Source organism: Amblyraja radiata, chromosome 1 (genome assembly GCF_010909765.2).
Source record: "Amblyraja radiata isolate CabotCenter1 chromosome 1, sAmbRad1.1.pri, whole genome shotgun sequence".
NCBI classification, from domain to species: domain Eukaryota; kingdom Metazoa; phylum Chordata; class Chondrichthyes; order Rajiformes; family Rajidae; genus Amblyraja; species Amblyraja radiata.
The window spans coordinates 85,175,281-85,193,364 of record NC_045956.1 but is presented as its reverse complement, the minus strand read 5'-3'; positions in this window follow the sequence as shown (position 1 = coordinate 85,193,364).

Below are 18,084 nucleotides of genomic sequence, written 5' to 3'. Positions count from 1 at the left end.
CTGTGATTGCGTAGGTTTCCTCTGGGTCTCCAATTTCCTCCCACACGCCAAAGACATACAGGTTTGTAGGTTAATTAGCTTCGGTAACACCATCCCTGACCTGTTTCTGCACTGTATCTCTAAAGTCTTAGTCTAAAGGTCAGGGATGGTGTTACTGTCGACTTACCATGTGAAGTAGATCGGCTATGTGCAGAAAACTGCTTTAGATGTGCTGCAACTGCTATATCCTGAGATTTATCATTCACCAAATTTACGAGGATTCACATGGTTCCTGATATCTGTGGGGAGGAAACAGATCCCAGTAAGGCTGAGCAGGGAGTGAGGCAGGTGAGGTTACTGTGTGGGGAATTTGTTTCCTGGAATGGCTCAGAATACAGATGTCCTGCTTGAATTCCATAACGGGAAATCTTCAATATTTTTATTTTTAATTCCGTTTCTCATTCATCTACTGAGCAGAATTGGAAAACCAATCATAGAAATCGCAGTCCAGGTCTGGTAATAGTAACAGCTTTGGCAGCCAGGGTGATGATTGATTATGGCAGATTAGTGTGATGAGTCAGGGAGATGTTTCTGCTCCTCCCAGCACATCAGCAGGGCTGGCAAGACAATTTATCTGCCACAGCCAGGATTGCCCAAATCCCTTCAGCGGTCAGGTTTCCTCAGCCCTCTAAACATTGGCTCGTAACTTAATATTTTAAGACAAAAGGCAAAAGAACCACATGGGTGTAGTGGACATTTTATTGATGTAACAAGCTAATCTATGATGAGCTGCTCAAAAGATGATAAAAGCAGATTCAAGAGTCAAGATTCATTATCATATGCACCAGGCATGGAACCATGAATTTTAATGTGTTAATAACCAATAGTGCAACATATTATTGCATTAATACATTACAATTACTTTCAAGAGGGAATTAGAACACGGAACACAGAACATTGATCAATGAGAATGAAGAAGGAACCTTACACAAAAAGGCACCTATCCTTGTTCCATAGAGATGCTGCCTGACCTGCTGCGTTACTCAAGCACTTTGTGTCTTTATGTGTAAACCAGCAATGTAATTTTCTTGTTTCCTCATTGAACAGGACAGTACATGAACTGGCTTTGAGCCCACAATATCTATGCCAAACATGATGCCAAGTTGAATTAATCTCTGCGTGCATGTGATTCTTACCCCTCCATTGGCTGCATATCCATGAGACTATTCAAAACCTATTAAGTGACACTATCATATCTTCCTCTACCAACATCCCTGGCAGCATCCACCCTCTTTGTATAAAAAGACTTGTCCCGCACACATCCTTTAAACTTTGGACAAACAACGTTTCAGGTTGGGACCCTCCTTCACTCTCAAAAAGAAATGTCCCGCCCCAAAATGTGGCCTGCCCATTTCCTCCACAGATTCTGCCTGACCTTTTGTGTTCATCTAACACTTTGTGTTTTGCTCAAGATTCCAGTATCTGCAGTATTTTGTATCTCCCTTAAACTTTACTCCTCTCACCTGAGACCTGAGGGCGGCATTTTGCCGCAGGAGTAGAGTTGCTGCCTTACAGTGCTAGAGAACCGGGTTTGATCCTGCCTATGGGTGCTTGTCTATACAGAGTTATATGTGACTGCGTGGGTTTTCTCTGGGAGCTCTGGTTTCCTCACACACTCCAAAGATGTACAAGTTTGTAGGCTAATTGGCTTGGTATAATTGTAAATTGTCCCTATTGCGTTTAGGATAGTGTAAAAGGATCGCTGGTCTGCGTGGATTCGGTAGGCCAAAGGCCCTGTTTCCGTACTTCAGTACTGTAATGCTTTTTTTTTTGCAGGAAATGTAAATCATTGAGAAAAGAGGCAAATGAAGAATACTGCTTTACCACATTTAGTAGATGAGAAAATGATGGACGTTTATATTTGCATATGGAGAATAAGATTCTGAATCTAAAATGACAGCATACATGGAAAAATGGGAGAAATATTTCATATCACAGAAGAATGTTACTTACGAAAGGGCCAGCAATTCCTGGAACTGCTGTAGTTTGCTCCTCATAGAAATGCAGCTTGATAGAATGGAGTGGCATCAGTGTAGTGGCATAGCTTGCAACAGACCATGCACACAGCACAAAGTGTATCACCAGAGGAAAAACTTTCTGAACACATCTGAACACCAGTGCCTCAGGAAGCTTAAAATATTACAAGATTTACAAGATTTACAATATACATTAATGATTTAGATGACGGGACTAAAAGTAACATTAGCAAATTTTCAGATGACACAAAGCTGGGTGGCAGTGTCATCTGTGAGGAGGATGCTATGAGGATGCAGGGTGACTTGGACAGGTTGGGTGAGTGGGCAGATGCATGGCAGATGCAGTTTAATGTGGATAAATGTGAGGTTATCCACATTGGTGGCAAAAACATCAAGGCAGATTATTATCTGAATGGCGACTAGTTGGGAAAAGGGGAAGTACAATGAGATCTGGGGGTCCATGTTGATCAGTCACTGAAAGTAAGCATGCAGGTACAGCAGGCAGTGAAGAAAGTGAATGGCATGTTGGCCTTCATAACAAGGAGTTGAGTATATGAACAAAAAGGTCCTTCTGCACTTGTACAGGGCCCCAGTGAGACCACACCTGGAGTATTGTGTGCAGTTTTGGTCTCCAAATTTGAGGAAGGACATTCTTGCTATTGAGGGAGTGCAGCGTAGGGTCATGAGGTTAATTCCTGGGATGACAGGACTGCCATACGTTGATAGAATAGAGCGGCTGGGCTTAGAATTTAGAAGGATGAGAGGAGATCTTATTGAAACATATAAAATTATTAAGGGGTTACTAGAGGCAGGAAACATGTTCCCGATGTTGGGGGAGTCCAGAACCAGGGGCCCACAGTTTAAGAATAAGGGGTAAGCCATTTAGAACAGAGATGAGGAAAAACTTTTTCACACAGAGAGTTGAGTCTGTGGAATTCTCTGCCTCAGAAGGCAGTGGAGGCCAATTCTCTGGATGCTTTCAAGAGAGAGTTAGATAGAGCTCTTAAAGATAGCGTAGTCAGTGGATATGGGGGAAGGCAGGAACGGGGGGTACTGATTGTGGATGATCAGCAATGATCACATTGAATGGTGGTGCTGGCTTGAAGATCCGAATGGCCTACTCCTGCATCTATTGTTTATTACACAAGTGGCAGTCTGTAGGAACTTGACTGACAGTTCTGGGTCAAGTATTAACCGCGCTGTCCCAGAGGCATACAAAGTTTCTGCCTGCCATCAGCTTTGGCTCAGAATTGCTCCTCAGTGGTAGAGAGGTTTAAGGATCTCAGAGCTAACTGCATGCAAATACACAAGATGGGTGAATTATGGTATTTTGCCAGGATGGACGTACAATGTAGTTGATCGGCATTATCTGGAGATTGCGATTGAAATCCTAGTTGTTAGGACGTCACCATTTGCATGTATAGATCAATCAAAGCATCCCACCCTGATTAACAAGAAGTGTTTATTAAATACTGGGGTGCACTCCATTAATCTGCAATGGGCAAGCATGCACAGGAAGTTATCCTTGGAAGAGCAAGCAGGATTCTTGGACAACTGCCATTGATGCCTCGTTCCAGCAGTACTCAGAACTCACTGACATCTCTGCACCTCCAAACAAGCTTCACAGCTGTTTGCTCTGTGACAAGGAATTAACCTTAACCATGATTGATGGCACTGATGAAGCCCATGGGTGCTGCAACATAAACCATATGGCATCTACGTGTCAAAGAGCAAGCCATCAGCATGCTGAGGATGAGCTTTAAGAGCGTTCACCTGACATCTATTTACAAAACTCACTTCCCCTATACTTCCGCAGCTGTACAGTAAATGGACACATGTGCCTTTCACAGACTATACTACATGCCACCATAAGCCCTACCATTCAACCCAAGTGCGAGACTTGAAAGTGGTTCTAAATAATAATATTCACATAGATCAGAATTACGGCTTAAAATTAACATTGTGTAACACATTCATGCAGCCACAAATCTCTACACTTTTTCTTTCAACCACCTCCATGTGACCGAATCCCAGTAGCTTCAGCAGAGGTGGGGACAAACCCTGGAGAACTTTGGTCTAGATGTTGAGTTGTTCTTGGCCAGTATCCTGTGTGATTTGGGTTCTCGGAGGACTGCTCCCTTCTTTGTTTATCATCAAGCAACCTTGCTATTTACTGCTGTCACTAAGCAACCCTGGGACTTTCAACTCCGCATATCCAGTGGTCAACCACTCCAATACACATATCCGTATATACGTAACATGTTGCTGTATTGTCCTCTCTATGGTATCATGAAATTATTTTCAACATTGAATCCCTATGCATGGCAGTGGGCTCCTGCTGTCAAATGCCATTGCTACGTCTGGTCATGCGTTCTTGATATAACGCAAAGGCTTTGTTTTCCTTTTGTCAGTCAGAGGCATTATCATTCTGCATACTGACCCCCATCATCACATGTCACCTCTTGTCCTGGTCACATACCCTTGTGGTCTGAGCTACAAAAAATAACATGTAAGTAGAGAGTCTGTATTAACCTTTTATTCATGGTTCCAAAACCACCTTCACCAAAACCACCTTCACAACAACTATAATTTAAATTACTCCACTGGTGACGCGCTAAAATTTGAAAGCCACAATTAGCACATTGTGATGCTATTTACCTTCAGTAATTGTCTCAGATAGTAAAATGCTGACATTCTATCACTACATAAAACCTGCAACATAATTTACTGGCTATGATTGTGGACTTTCCTTTTTACGTGGATATATCCTGGATTATACCAACAGAAGATCATCTACTTAATGAAGTGGATGAACCACTCCTTTGACTTTCCAGTGATATATTAATGCATCATCATGGTGAGTATTATTAATTATCACAATATGGTTCGTAATGAATGAGTCAAAATGCAATGGGTTTTTTTCAACCAAAATCTTTCATTGATTTTTAATTGCCCACTATGCCCTGCCATGCTCTCAAAATTTTAAAACAAGGGGTCTTTCTTTTTGTTGGGTGTTGTTAATATTAACAATCAATAATTTCCAAATAGACATTGTGTTCCCGCACACTTAACTCGTCATCTTCTAAAATATATAACTACTTGGCACAGCGTTGCCTTCAGTTTAGAGGACTAGGCTCAAACACTTTGGCTCTCAGTTAATTACTCATTTTACCGTCTTTAAAACTTGTCAAAGTGCCTTGTGTACAATAAATTACTGAATTATTCAACACCTAAGAAGAACTCGTCAGCAGAAATAATATAAAAGTGCAAGAAGTTTTTTCCAAAGGTAAAACTCTCAATGTTTGTGCCATATAAGCAGAATTAGGAGATTTCATTTGGTGGTTTAATTGCAAGGAAATAAATGCCGTTGATGTAAGCAACTTTCACATAAAGAGCTTATACAGATTGTAAGATCTGGCTGAACTTGTCTATTACCTGATTATTTTTTTTAACATTTAAGCATGTTTTGTGAGCTGACTGGTGTTTGACGTGAATAATTTCACTTTTGTGAAAAGTTTCAAGTCTATGTCTGGATTTTCCTCTAATCTCTCCCCTAATTCTGTGTATTTTGCACCAGACTTCTTCCACACTCTAATAAGTCTTTAGCCTCATGAAAAGTAATAGTACATTCAGTAGCGTTCCCCTTTCTCCCCTATTAATCACAGGAAGATAGATTTATATTGTGTCCCAATAAGTATGTGTATTGCTAACATGGTCTCATCTGTTGAAAAGTAATTGTTACTTCAGAGTCTTTCTGGCATGTCAATAACATTTTCATTATCTTTAGAGAGAAAACTCTAAATTCCAAATATTTATAAAGCTATATGGGAGTAGATGACATAATTTTATGGTGTGGAGGGGAGGGGGTTTAGGGGAGGGAGGGGGTGGAGGGGAGGAGGGGAGAGAGAGAGGGAGGGGAGAGGGGGAGGAGAGAGGGGGGAGGGGGAGAGAGAGGGTGTGCTGAGAGGGGGGTGAGGTGTGGGGAGGGGGAGAGGTGGGGAGGGTGGAGGGGAGGGAGGGTTAGGGAAGGGATGGTGGGGAGGTGGGGAGAAAAAGAGGGGAGAGAGAGAGAGAGAGAGGTGTAGGGGAGAGGAGAGGAGAGGCGAACGGGGGAGATTACGGAGGGGAGGGGGAGAGGGGGGGGGGAGAGAGAGGGGGGGGAGAGGGGGAGGTAGAGGGGGGGGAGAGGGGGGGGAGAGAGGGGGGGGAGAGAGGGGGGGGGAAGAGGGGGGGGGAGGGGGGGAGGGGAGAGGGGGGGGAGAGGGGGGGGAGAGGGGGGGGAAGAGAGGGGGGAGTACTGAGAGGGGGGTGCGATGAGGGGCGGGCGAGAGGTGGGGAGCAGGGAGAGCGGTAGGGGTGTGTGGAGGGGAGGGGGGGTTAGGGGAAGAGGGACGGTGGGGGAGGGGATGGAGGGGGGAGTGCTGAGGAGGAGGAGAGGGGGGATTGGCGGAGAGGGGAGGGGGGGGGAGGAGGAGAGGGGGAAGAGTACGAAGAGAAGGAGAGGGGGAGGAGAGGAGGGTGGAGAGGAGAGGGGGGAGAGGAGAGGGGGGGGAGAGGAGAGGGGGGAGAGGAGAGGAGGAGAGGAGGAGAAGGGGGGAGAGGAGAGGAGGAGAAGGGGGGAGAGGAGAGGGAGGGGGTGAGAGGAGAGGGAGGGGGTGAGAGGAGAGGGAGGGGAGAGGAGAGGGGGGAGAGGAGAGGGGGAGGAGAGGAGAGGGGGGGGGAGGAGAGGAGAGGGGGGGAGAGGAGAGGGAGGGAGGGGGAGAGGAGAGGGAGGGGGGGAGAGGAGAAGGGGGGAGAGGAGAGGGGGGAAGGAGAGGGGGGGAAGGACGAGGGGGAGAGAGGAGAGGGGGGGGGAGGATGAGGGGGGGAGAGGAGAGGGGGGGAGAGGAGAGGGGAGGGGTGGAGAGAAGAGGGGGGGAGAGGAGAGGGGGGGAGAGGAGAGGGGGGAGAGGAGAGGAGGGGGGGGAGAGGAGAGGAGGGGGGGGAGAGGAGAGGAGGGGAGGGGGAGAGGTAGGGGAGAGGAGAGGAGGAGAGGGGGGAGAGGAGAGGGAGGGGGAGAGGAGAGGGAGGGGGGGGGGTGGGAGAGGAGATGGAGGGGGGGGGGGGGTAAAGGAGAGGGAGGGGGGTGAGAGGAGAGAGAAGGGGGGGGGAGAGAGAGTGCCTTTTTACTTCAACCCAAACAACCATTTGCAGGCAGTGCTTTTTTACCTCTAACCATATTTTCATTTTCAAACCAAATTAAGGGTACTCACAGTGCTGTAGACATTTGTCAGTGTAATTCAAAGCTCTGATTGAGGCACACCACTTGCAGAGACTGATTGAGGCACACCACTTCCTGGTTTTATAGTCCCTCCCCCTCCCTCCAGCGGGGGCAGCAGAGAGAATGGGGAATGTTGTAAAAACATTAATATCTTTGTCAATTTTCATCGACGGGAAAAATCCTCGGCACACATGCGGCGGAGGGGGGCTCTGAGCGAGGTGGCCAAAAATGACGGCCGTAGGTGGCGGCGTACTCTCAGAAACCGCAGCACAGAAAGCCAAAACCGGTCAAGAACAGAGTTTTAGTAATATAGATAGATTGTGGGCGGCACGGTGACGCAGCAGTAGAGTTGCTGCCTTACAGCACCTGAGACCTGGGTTCAATCCTGACTACGGGTGCTATCTGTACGTAGTTTGTACATTCTCCCCACGACCACCTGGGTTTTCTGGGTGCTCCGGTTTCCTCCCACACTTCAAAGACATACTGTGCATTCAGAAAGTATTCAGACCCCTTCACTTTTTCCACAATTTGTTACGTTACAGCCTAAAGGGCCTGTCCCACTTTCACGACCTAATTCACGACCTCTGCCGAGTTTTCCCTTGACTCATACTCGCAGCATGGTCGTCAGGAGGTCGTAGGAGGTCATAGGAGGTCATAGGAGGTCGTAGGTACGTTGTGATGGTAGTCATAGGTACTCGTGGCATCAAGTAGGTCGGGGCGTTTTTCTAGCCTGGTGAAAAATGTCCACGAGTAAAAAAGATCGTGAATTAGGTCGTGAAAGTGGGACAGGCCCTTTATTTTTAAATGGATTTAAAAAAAAATTTTCATCATCAATCTACACACAATACCCCATAATAAAAAAGTGAAAACAGGTGTTTGGAAATGTTTGCAAAGTAATTAAAAAATAACTGAAATATTGCATTCACATAAGCATTCAGACCCTTTACCCAGTACTTTGTTGAGGCACCTTTGGCAGCGGTTACAGCCTCAAGACTTCTTGGGTATAACGCTACAAGCTTGGCACACCTGTATTTGGGTAATTTCTCCCATTCTTCTCTGCAGATCCTCTCAAGCTCTGTCAGGTTGGATGGGGAGCGTCGATGCACAGCTATTTTCAGGTCGCTCCAGAGATGTTCGATCGGGTTCAAGTCCAGGCTCTGGCTGGGCCACTCAAGGACATTCACAGACTTGTCACAAAGCCACTCCTGCGTTGTCTTGGCTGTAAGCTTAGGGTGATTGTCCTATTGGAAGGTGAACCTCCGCCCCAATCTGAGGTCCAGAACACTCTGGAGCAGGTTTTCATCAAGGATCTCTCTGTACTTTGTTCCGTTCATCTTTCCCTCGATCCTGACTAGTCTCCCAGTTCCTGCCGCTGAAAAACATCCCCACAGCATGATGCTGCCACCACCATGCTTCACCGTAGGTATGGTATTGGCCAGGTGATGAGTGGTGCCTGGATTCCTCCAGACGTGACACTTGGTCTTGGTTTCATCAGATCAGAGAATCTTGTTTCGCATGGTCTGAGAGTCCTTTAGGTGCCTTTTGGCAAACTCCAAGTGGGCTGTCATGTGCCTTTTACTGAGGAGTAGCTTCCGTCTGGCCACTCTACCATAAAGGCCTGATTGGTGGAGTGCTGCAGATATAGTTGTCCTTCTGGAAGGTACTCCCATCTCCACAAATGAACTCTGACTCTCTGTCAAAGTGACCATCGGTTTCATGGTCAACTCCCTGACCAAGGCCCTTCCCCCCCAATTGCTCAGTTTGGCCGGGCAGCCAGCTCTATGAAGACTCCTGGTGGTTCCAAAGTTCATCCATTTAAGAATGATGGATGCTACTATGCTCTTTGGGACGTGCAATGCTGCAGAAATTGTTTTATACCCTTCCCCAGATCTGTGTCTCGACACAATCCTGTCTCAGAGGTCTACGGACAATTCCTTCATCTTCATGGTTTGGGTTTTGCTCTGACATGCAATGTCAACTGTGAGACCTCATATAGACAATTGTGTGCCTTTCCAAATCATGTCCAATCAATTTTATTTACCACTGTCGGACTCCAATCAAGTTGTAGAAACATCTCAAGGATAATCAATGGAAACAGGATGCACCTAAGCTCAATTTTGAATGCCATAGCAAATGGTCTGAATACTTATGTAAATGTGATATTTCAGCTATTTCTTTTTAATTACTGCAAAAATATCTAAACAACTGTTTTCGCTTCTTCATTCTGGGGTATTGTGTGTACTTTGATGATAAAAAAATTATTTTAACCCATTTTAAAATAAGGCTGTAACCTAACAAAATGTGGAAAAAGTGAAGGGGTCTGAATACTTTCTGAATGCTCTGTACAGGTTTTTAGGTTAATTGGCTTCGGTAAAAATAATTGTAAATTGTCCCTAGTGTGTATAGGATAGTGCTAGTGTACGGTGATTGCTGGTCGGACTGAAGGGCCTGTTTCCATGCTATATCTCAAAACATATCTAGTGCACCGGCAAAACATGAAGTGGTGGAGGAACTCAGCGGTTCAGGCAGCTGCGATGTTGTCTGACTCACAGAATTCATCCAGCACTTTGAGTTTTGCTCTAGATTCCAGCATCTACAGTTCCATGTGTCCTTATTAAGGGCCAGGTTCGACTTGTTGTGGCTTACGCATGGGATGCTCGTGATCACACTGAATTTCCAGAGCGCCGTGTTCTTCCAATGCTGCCCTAGCTTTGATGTAGTAGCCACCCTGCAAGGTGGAGGGGACCGTACGCAGCAACTGTGCCGCAGGTGGAGGAAACTCAATTAATAACAATTAGAACCAGTTGAAAAAGTTCTTAATGATGAAACATAAATAAAAAGTAAATATGATCAATGTTAAAAACTTATGTTAATTAAACATTAATCTTAATTTTTTAAACAAAAATCAAATCATTTAACATCAGTTACTTTTTATTGAGCGTTACTGATCACATTCACTTAAATGGGGCTCCTCGAGATGACTAGGTTTTGTTTGGTCTAAAGTTGGATAGTCACATATGAAATATATCCAGTCTCTCAGCTCTGTACTGAACAGAATGGCCCTGGACAGGGTGTGAGGGAAGGTACAGGCACTGACTAGTGCTCTCCAGCTCGCTGGCTGTTCTCTACATGAACAATGATTCACCAATAAAGAACTCAGTAGGTCAGGCAGCATTTGGGAAGGAAAATGGACAGACAATATTTCAGGTCAATTCCATTGTTTAGACTGAAAGAGTGTAGGGGAAATATCTGGTAGAAAGAGGTCAGGGGGGTACGAGGGTGGCCAGTAACAGATTCCTGTCAACACCTCTTGCCACACTTGATCTAACCTGCTGCTTCACTCTCAATCAATTAACCAATCTATTTAACAACACTACCTTCTATGTAGCTTCATTTTTACTAATAAACTTAACCTTCATCAGTCAGAGTATTAAGTAAAGAAGTTGTGAGGTCATGTTGACGTTGCATAAGACGTTTGGTGAAGCCGCATTTAGAGTATTGTGTTCAGTTCTGGGCACCGTGTTATAGGAAAGATGTTGTCAAGCTGGAATGGGTACAGAGAAGATTTACAAGGATGTTGCCAGGGCTAGAGGGTCTGAGCTATAGGGAGAGGTTGAGTAGGCTAGCGGTTCCTTGGGGCGCAGGAGGACGACGGGTGATCTTATTGAGATGTATAAAGTCATGAGATGAATAGATTGGGTAGATGCACAGAGTCTCTTGCCCAGAATAGGCGAATCGAGGACCAAAGGTCATAGGTTTAAGGTGAAGGGGAAACAAATTAATAGTTCAAGTTCAAGTTCAAGTGAGTTTATTGTCATGTGTCTCTGTATAGGACAATGAAATTCTTGCTTTGCTTAAGCACACAGAAAATAGTAGGCATTTACTACAAAACAGATAAATGTGTCCATATACCATGATATAAATATATACACACATGAATAAATAAACTGATAAAGTGCAAATAGCAGAAAGTGGTTATTAATAATCAGAGTTTTGTCTGAGCCAGGTTTAATAGCCTGATGGCTGTGGGGAAGTAGCTATTCCTGAACCTGGTTGTTGCAGTCTTCAGGCTCCTGTACCTTCTACCTGAAGGTAGCAGGGAGATGAGTGTGTGGCCAGGATGGTGTGGGTTTTTGATGATACTGCCAGCCTTTTTGAGGCAGCGACTGCGATAAATCCCCTCGATGGAAGGAAGGTCAGAGCCGATGATGGACTGGGCAGTGTTTACTACTTTTTGTGGTCTTTTCCTCTCCAAAACGCTCAAATTGCCGAACCAAGCCACGATACAACCGGTCAGCATGCTCTCTACTGTGCACCTGTAGAAGTTAGAGAGAGTCTTCCTTGACAAACCGGAATATGAGGAGTAACTTTTTCACACAAAGGATGGTGGGAGTATGGAATAAGCTGCCAGAGGAGGTAGTTGAGGCAGGGACTATCCCAACATTTAAGAATCAGTTAGACAGGTACAAGTTTGGAGGGTTATGGACTAAACACGGACAGGTGGGACAAGTGTAGCTGGGACATGTTGGCCAATGTGGGCAAGTTGGGCCGAGGGGCCTGTTTCCACACTGCACCACTCTATGACTATATAATATTTTGCAATAAGATTAACTAGCAGTATCCCTATTTGTAAAGGTATTGTCCAGAGCCTAATTCAGCACTAATAAGTATGGGGGAGCAGGGTTTGTGGTGGATATTGAATTTTAGAATTTCGAATTTTATTTTATTAAGCAAGAGGGATAGGTCAGCGTGGGGCAGAGGAGAAGTATTTTCTCAGGTGCATTGTTAAATGGATTGTCTAATCAAAACATCATGCTTTGCTTGGTTTAACTTTGTGATTCAAAATACCATTCTTATTGGCAATCACAATTGTCATATCTAAGTTTCCACCCTAGCCTCAGTTTCAATAACTTCTGCTATAAACAAATATTTATGGAAACTTTCTAAAGCCTGAGGAACCTTTCTCTGCAAGCCCAAAATGTCGCCATTTGAAATAGTGAATTTAGTGGCTACCTCATCATCCCAAGATGTTTCTCTTTCAATCTAGGATTTGAAATAGTCATATTTATACTTGCAATTATGAGAGATATGGTTAAGACATGTGTGACAATTGGATCTTGTAAGAATCTCTATTTTAAATTTGCACTTTGTATCTTTTCTACAAAGTAGGGTTCTTTAAATGCCTGCACTTGCTTTTGCAGTTTGTCATCTTCCCTATCTTCTTCACCATACAGGCTTCTCCTTATTGGAATGGAATACTTTATATTGTCACATGAGACTAGGCACTATGAAATTCTTTGCTTAATTGGCACTACATTCTGAAATATTATATATTTCTTTGATTATGTTCTTTGTTTATTTCATCCAGCACACTTTACCATGAGACCATCATTAGCTTAGTTTATTGTCACATGCACCGAGGTACAATGCAAAGCTTTTTGTTGCCTGATAACCAGTCAGTGGAATTGTGATTACAACTGAGCCATCCACAGTGTACAGATAGAGGATAAAGGGATCTTATCCCAATGTCTTCGATCAATTGGTTAATTATTAGAATGTTTTGCTGTTGTTTCAGAATTCCTCATGTCCTGCTTCAATTGCTTAGATCCAGAATCAATTATTCCCTTAAGCTATGTGGTTTTCTCAATTAAGTCTCAGATTTCAAGTGCTCACTCTGATCTGTTAATGCTGGAGTTAACAGATAGCATTGCGTACCATCCTGCCTGCTTGTTTATTTGCAGATATCTCCTTATCTCAAGGGCACAGCAGCTCAATATTTGTCCGTTTATACAGCCGTGTTCAAATGTCCTACTAAGCTAAATGATATTAGAATTTAAATAAACTCAAGCCTGCAGGTGCAAGCATGGATGCTTCCATGTTTGGACCACGCTTGCTCTGAGGTACTTCTGTTACAAAGTCTGTGCTTGGTTTAGGATTTACCTAACAGATGGCTAGTAGGCATGGTTCCCAAACACAGAGGGCTCTATTCTCCAAAAACTAATTTCTAACGCATCTATCGAGAGACAGATTTGGCAGTATGTACCAAAATGAAAATTAATTTTATTTTAATGTCTGCTCATTATTCCATTGCAAGAAATATTTTAACATGAAATATGAATAAACAAGCTGTTCGGTTAATTGGTTTTAAATTTACCATTTATTAAAGATTAGATTGACCTTTCCATAACAGCTTCACATTATCTGATCTAGACTCTTTTAATCATTTGTTTAATTGTTCATAAAAAATATAATATTTTAATTTTAATTGTCAATTGGTAAGCATAATATTTCAGAAATGTACATGCCTAGGTTATTAGGATCATTATTTAAGATTTAAATTTGTATTCTATGATGGGTGACCCACTTCTACATGTCTCATTCCATTTTCATTCTATCTGAGGCACAAGTGGAGCATCCATTTGCCAAGAAACTTTGAACCACAACAATCCACCATCCAGGCCAAAACAGGCCAATTTCTCAACACCCCTTCCACCACTCTGCATATTCACTTACTCAAACACTGATAGAATAGGGCTACTGTGTGTATCATCACCAAAATACACTACAGAAGCTCAGCAAGAGTTCTTCAAATTCTATCACTTGAAAAGGAAGAAGTAAATGATTGACAGGAGCACCACAACCCAAAGGCTTCCTTCCAAATCACATTCCATCTTGACCTAGGAATACCTCACATTGCCTTCTTTGTCGTTTGCTCAGTCTTGGAGATCTTTGTCTAACCTTCCCATGGGAATGACATCAGCAGAAGGATTGCAGTTGTTCAAGAAGGTGGCTCACAACCCAATTCTGAAGGAAATTTAATGATGCCTGCATCCTACATTAAGAAATAATAAAATGAAGCCAGGCAATGCATATGGAAGTTTTCTTCCCTAATTATTTCAAATAGCAGACTAAATAACTTGCTTTACAAAAAGTGACTACCCATTCATTCCCCAGCGAAGTGTTTATATGGTTCATTAGTGCATAATGTCAGCCACAATATTTTAGATTTAGATTCACATAAAGATAATTTGTGCAGATTTTAATCAAAAAGTTTTCTTCTGCTCTTCTGTATATATTTGACACACCATTTCAACTCTAATAATTCATTTTCAGCTCAGAAATGTACAATTATGACCTGCTCGAAGTTGTACTTCCATTGTCTTTTTATGCTATTACCACAACCCGACACAACTATATTGCTCTAGCATACTGACTGGTTGCATCACAGCCCGGTTCGGCAACTCAAATGTCCAGGAACAAAGGAGATTACAGAGAGTGGTAAACACTGCCCAGTCCATCACCAGACACAAGATTCAAGAATAGCTTCTTCACAACCACTATCTTAAACAGCACACAACTCTAAGGGCAGCAACTATGAACGTCTATGGACTGTCTTTGGTTGCACTAAAGTCTTCGACTTTTCCACTGATATTACAGTTAGTACGATATTGATTTTTTTAAATTATTAGATATTATGCATGTATTGCTCTTATAGGCCTGTGAAGTTGTTGCAAGTAAGAATGTCATTATTCTGTTGTGACAATTGAGCACACTTGACCTTGACTGACTGACATTAGGTCTCTACCCGAAACGTCACCTATTCCTTCGCTCCATAGATGCTGCCTCACCCGCTGAGTTTCTCCAGTATTTTTGTCTACCTTTGACATTTTATGACCTTGTTTTACCAGCATTGTCTTTGCTTCATTTCAGCCTTCACACAAAATGCTCTCTACAGCACATATGTAGACGTTGGTGAGAGTTGTTGGGGACATGCCAAACTTCCTAAGCCTTCCAAGGAAAAAGGTTCTGGCAGACTCCTGTCTCATAATGTTATATCATGCAGAGCTTATCTAAAGTACACTCCAGCTGACATGATTTGTATTTGTGGAATCATATTATTTCCTTTCAGCCAACCCACAAGGCACATCTCCTTGGAACTATTTATTTTGAACATGGAGGGTGGGAAAAGTCAACCACAATCAAAGACCTGTGAATCTTACAGTGACAGTAAAGACCCTGTAATGCTGTCTATATAAACAGGCAGAGACCTAACTGTGCATACCAATTGTGGTCCTGAAATAAGGCCACTTTCTACTTTCCAAAGCTTAGTCATTGTGCTTAGTTTCTTTAATGAGTGTGGACAAGACCTGCTGCATGCTTTTCCCAAATAGCAAGGAAATAGGCCAAAGATAGACTTAAAAAGCTGGAGTAAAACAGCAGGTCAGACAGCATCTCTGGAGAAAAGGGATAAGTGACATTTCGGGTTGAGACCCTACTTCAGACCTTTTGGTCCTACTTGTCTATACCCACCAAGTTGCCATTCTGAGCTAGTCCCATTTGCCTGCATTTGGCCAAATCTCTCTAAACCCTTTCTGTCCATGTCTATATGTCCAAATTTGTTTTGAAATTTGTATTTGCTTCTATAGCTTCCTCTGACAACTTGTTCTAGGTACTGTCCACTGAGTGACAATCGTAAATCTCTCCACTCTTACCTTAAGTCTATGCCTCTAGTTTTAGAATCCTCTACTCTGGGAAAAAGATTATGACCATTCACTTTATCAATGCCCTTCATGATTTTGTATACTTCAAATCCTAGCCTATCCAGCCTAATGAACCGAATCATGTCAAGCAGAAAGAAAAAATAGATAGGAAGCCCCTGCTACACCAACACAATTCTCACTTTACGGAGAGCTTGTGCAGAGAAACAATCTTCAGACTTTTTTAGAGATACAGCATGGAAACGGACCTTTCAGCCCACCGAGTCCACGCTGACCAGTGATCTGTCCTGTACACTAGCACTATCCTATAAATTTGGGACAATTTACAATTTTACAGAAGCCAATTAACCTACAAACCTACAGGCCTTTGCAGCACCCAGAGAAACCCCACTTGGTCACAAGAAAAACGTACGAACTCTGTACAGACAGCATCCATGGTCAGGATGGAGGGTCTCTGGTGTGTTAAGGCAGAAACTCTACTGCAGTGCCACTGTGTCGCCCCCAAAGTAATTGAGCCTCCCTCATTTGCTTTGTAGTGAGAAACTACATGATCACTAAACACATGTAGAAAAAACTATGCTGCTACTTTTGAGATCTTAAGATATAAAAGCAAAGCACATTGATGGTGTTTGAAAATTTTCATTTCCTATATCCATACTGCTCCATAATTTAATCCTAAATTCTTTCCCATACCATGAGCAAAATATTTATTCCCAGTCTTATTAATAATGTTGCTTAATTCTATGGCATTCTCACTCTCTCTGGTGCCAGATGATATAATTCCATGACAGAATGGCTAAGATCAATGATTAACCTAGTGATGAATCGCATTCAATAAGTTGCATCTCACTGACCATAATAGATAATGCTGTCAGGCGGTGTTAAAAATGTATCTTTTTTATTGTTTAAGTTATTGGCTAATTATAGCCTTTTACGCAAGTGTGACCGACATGCCGATGTTCAACTTTCAGATGACTGTCAGGGTCAAATATTTATACCACTGTCCAAATAGCTGGTTTTGAGAAAACTGTAAGTAAATAATTTATCAGTTCAGTTAGGGTGCAGGCTGAGGAGGAGTCGCTTGAATGATGTTCTTGAGGAGGCTACAAGCTTGACAGTTTATTACTCTGTAAATAAATGAAAATTGCAACTTAAATTGCAAATTAAAATGCAGGGTGAAATTAAATTTTGACTTTGAGTGAGGTCAATGGAAATGAAAGTGTGAAGGGGTGCATAATGACTCGTTTAGTTTAGAACAGTTCTTGGTTCAAACATCTCTATGTGACAATGAATAGGAATCACAGTCTTTGTCTATTGTCACAGGAATTGTCTATTGTCTATTGACTTTGTTCTTTCCAGTTAAGTATTTTTGAAGATTAGCTGTATACTAGAACGGAAGAAACTATTCAGACTATGATTTTTAAATTTATCAGGCAAGGTTCCTGGGATGGAGCTTTACCCAGGAGGTAATTATGAATTAATTAATGATACTTAGGTACCTAGGTACAGTGAAATGCTTTGTTTTGCATGCAACCTTGGCAGTACACAAGTGTCGCCATGTGTTTGGCATTGAGAAAGTTACAAAGTACCGAACGGTCCTATCTACTGCCTGCCGACATGTGGCAGCAGCCCCCCTGCCCCGCCGGGTCTCCCTTAGTTCACTTGGCATCTCCCTCCCTCCACAATGGTTACCCCTTTGTTCTCAGTGGCATGCCCCCATAGTTCTCATTGGCCCTCCTCTGGGTCGCCCCCATTGCTCTTGCCGGCACACCTCCTTCACGGTCCCACCTCGCTCTCGGTGGCGCTGTTCATTTGGGCAATCTGGGCTTATTGGGTGGGTCCTCCGTTGTTGGGCCATGGTTCCTCTGACCACGGCGGGGCAGGCCTCCATCGTCAGTGCGCGGCGGCGAGCTGAGCTTACTTGCTGGGAGTGTCCTGAAAATGTGGGAAATTTGGGAAATTTGTAATGCCCCACATACTTTTCCATCTATTAAAGGACACTGTTTAGATGAAGAGACATTTAGCAAAGATTAATATGCAACAATAGTAAGAGTTTTAACTCAATTGATTTTTCTTTGATATTTTATATTGAGCAATTATGGAAAAGGGGGAGAGGGAAAGTCCGATCGTGACTACAGGTGCTGGCTGTACGGCAGATTTCTTTTGTACCCTCTATAAAGCTTTTACTTCTTTCCTAAAGGGTGACATCTAGGAATGGACTCAACAATCCAGTTGTGTTTAAACCCATGTTTTATAAAGGAAATTGACAATAGACAATAGGTGCAGGAGTAGGCCGTTCGGCCCATCGAGC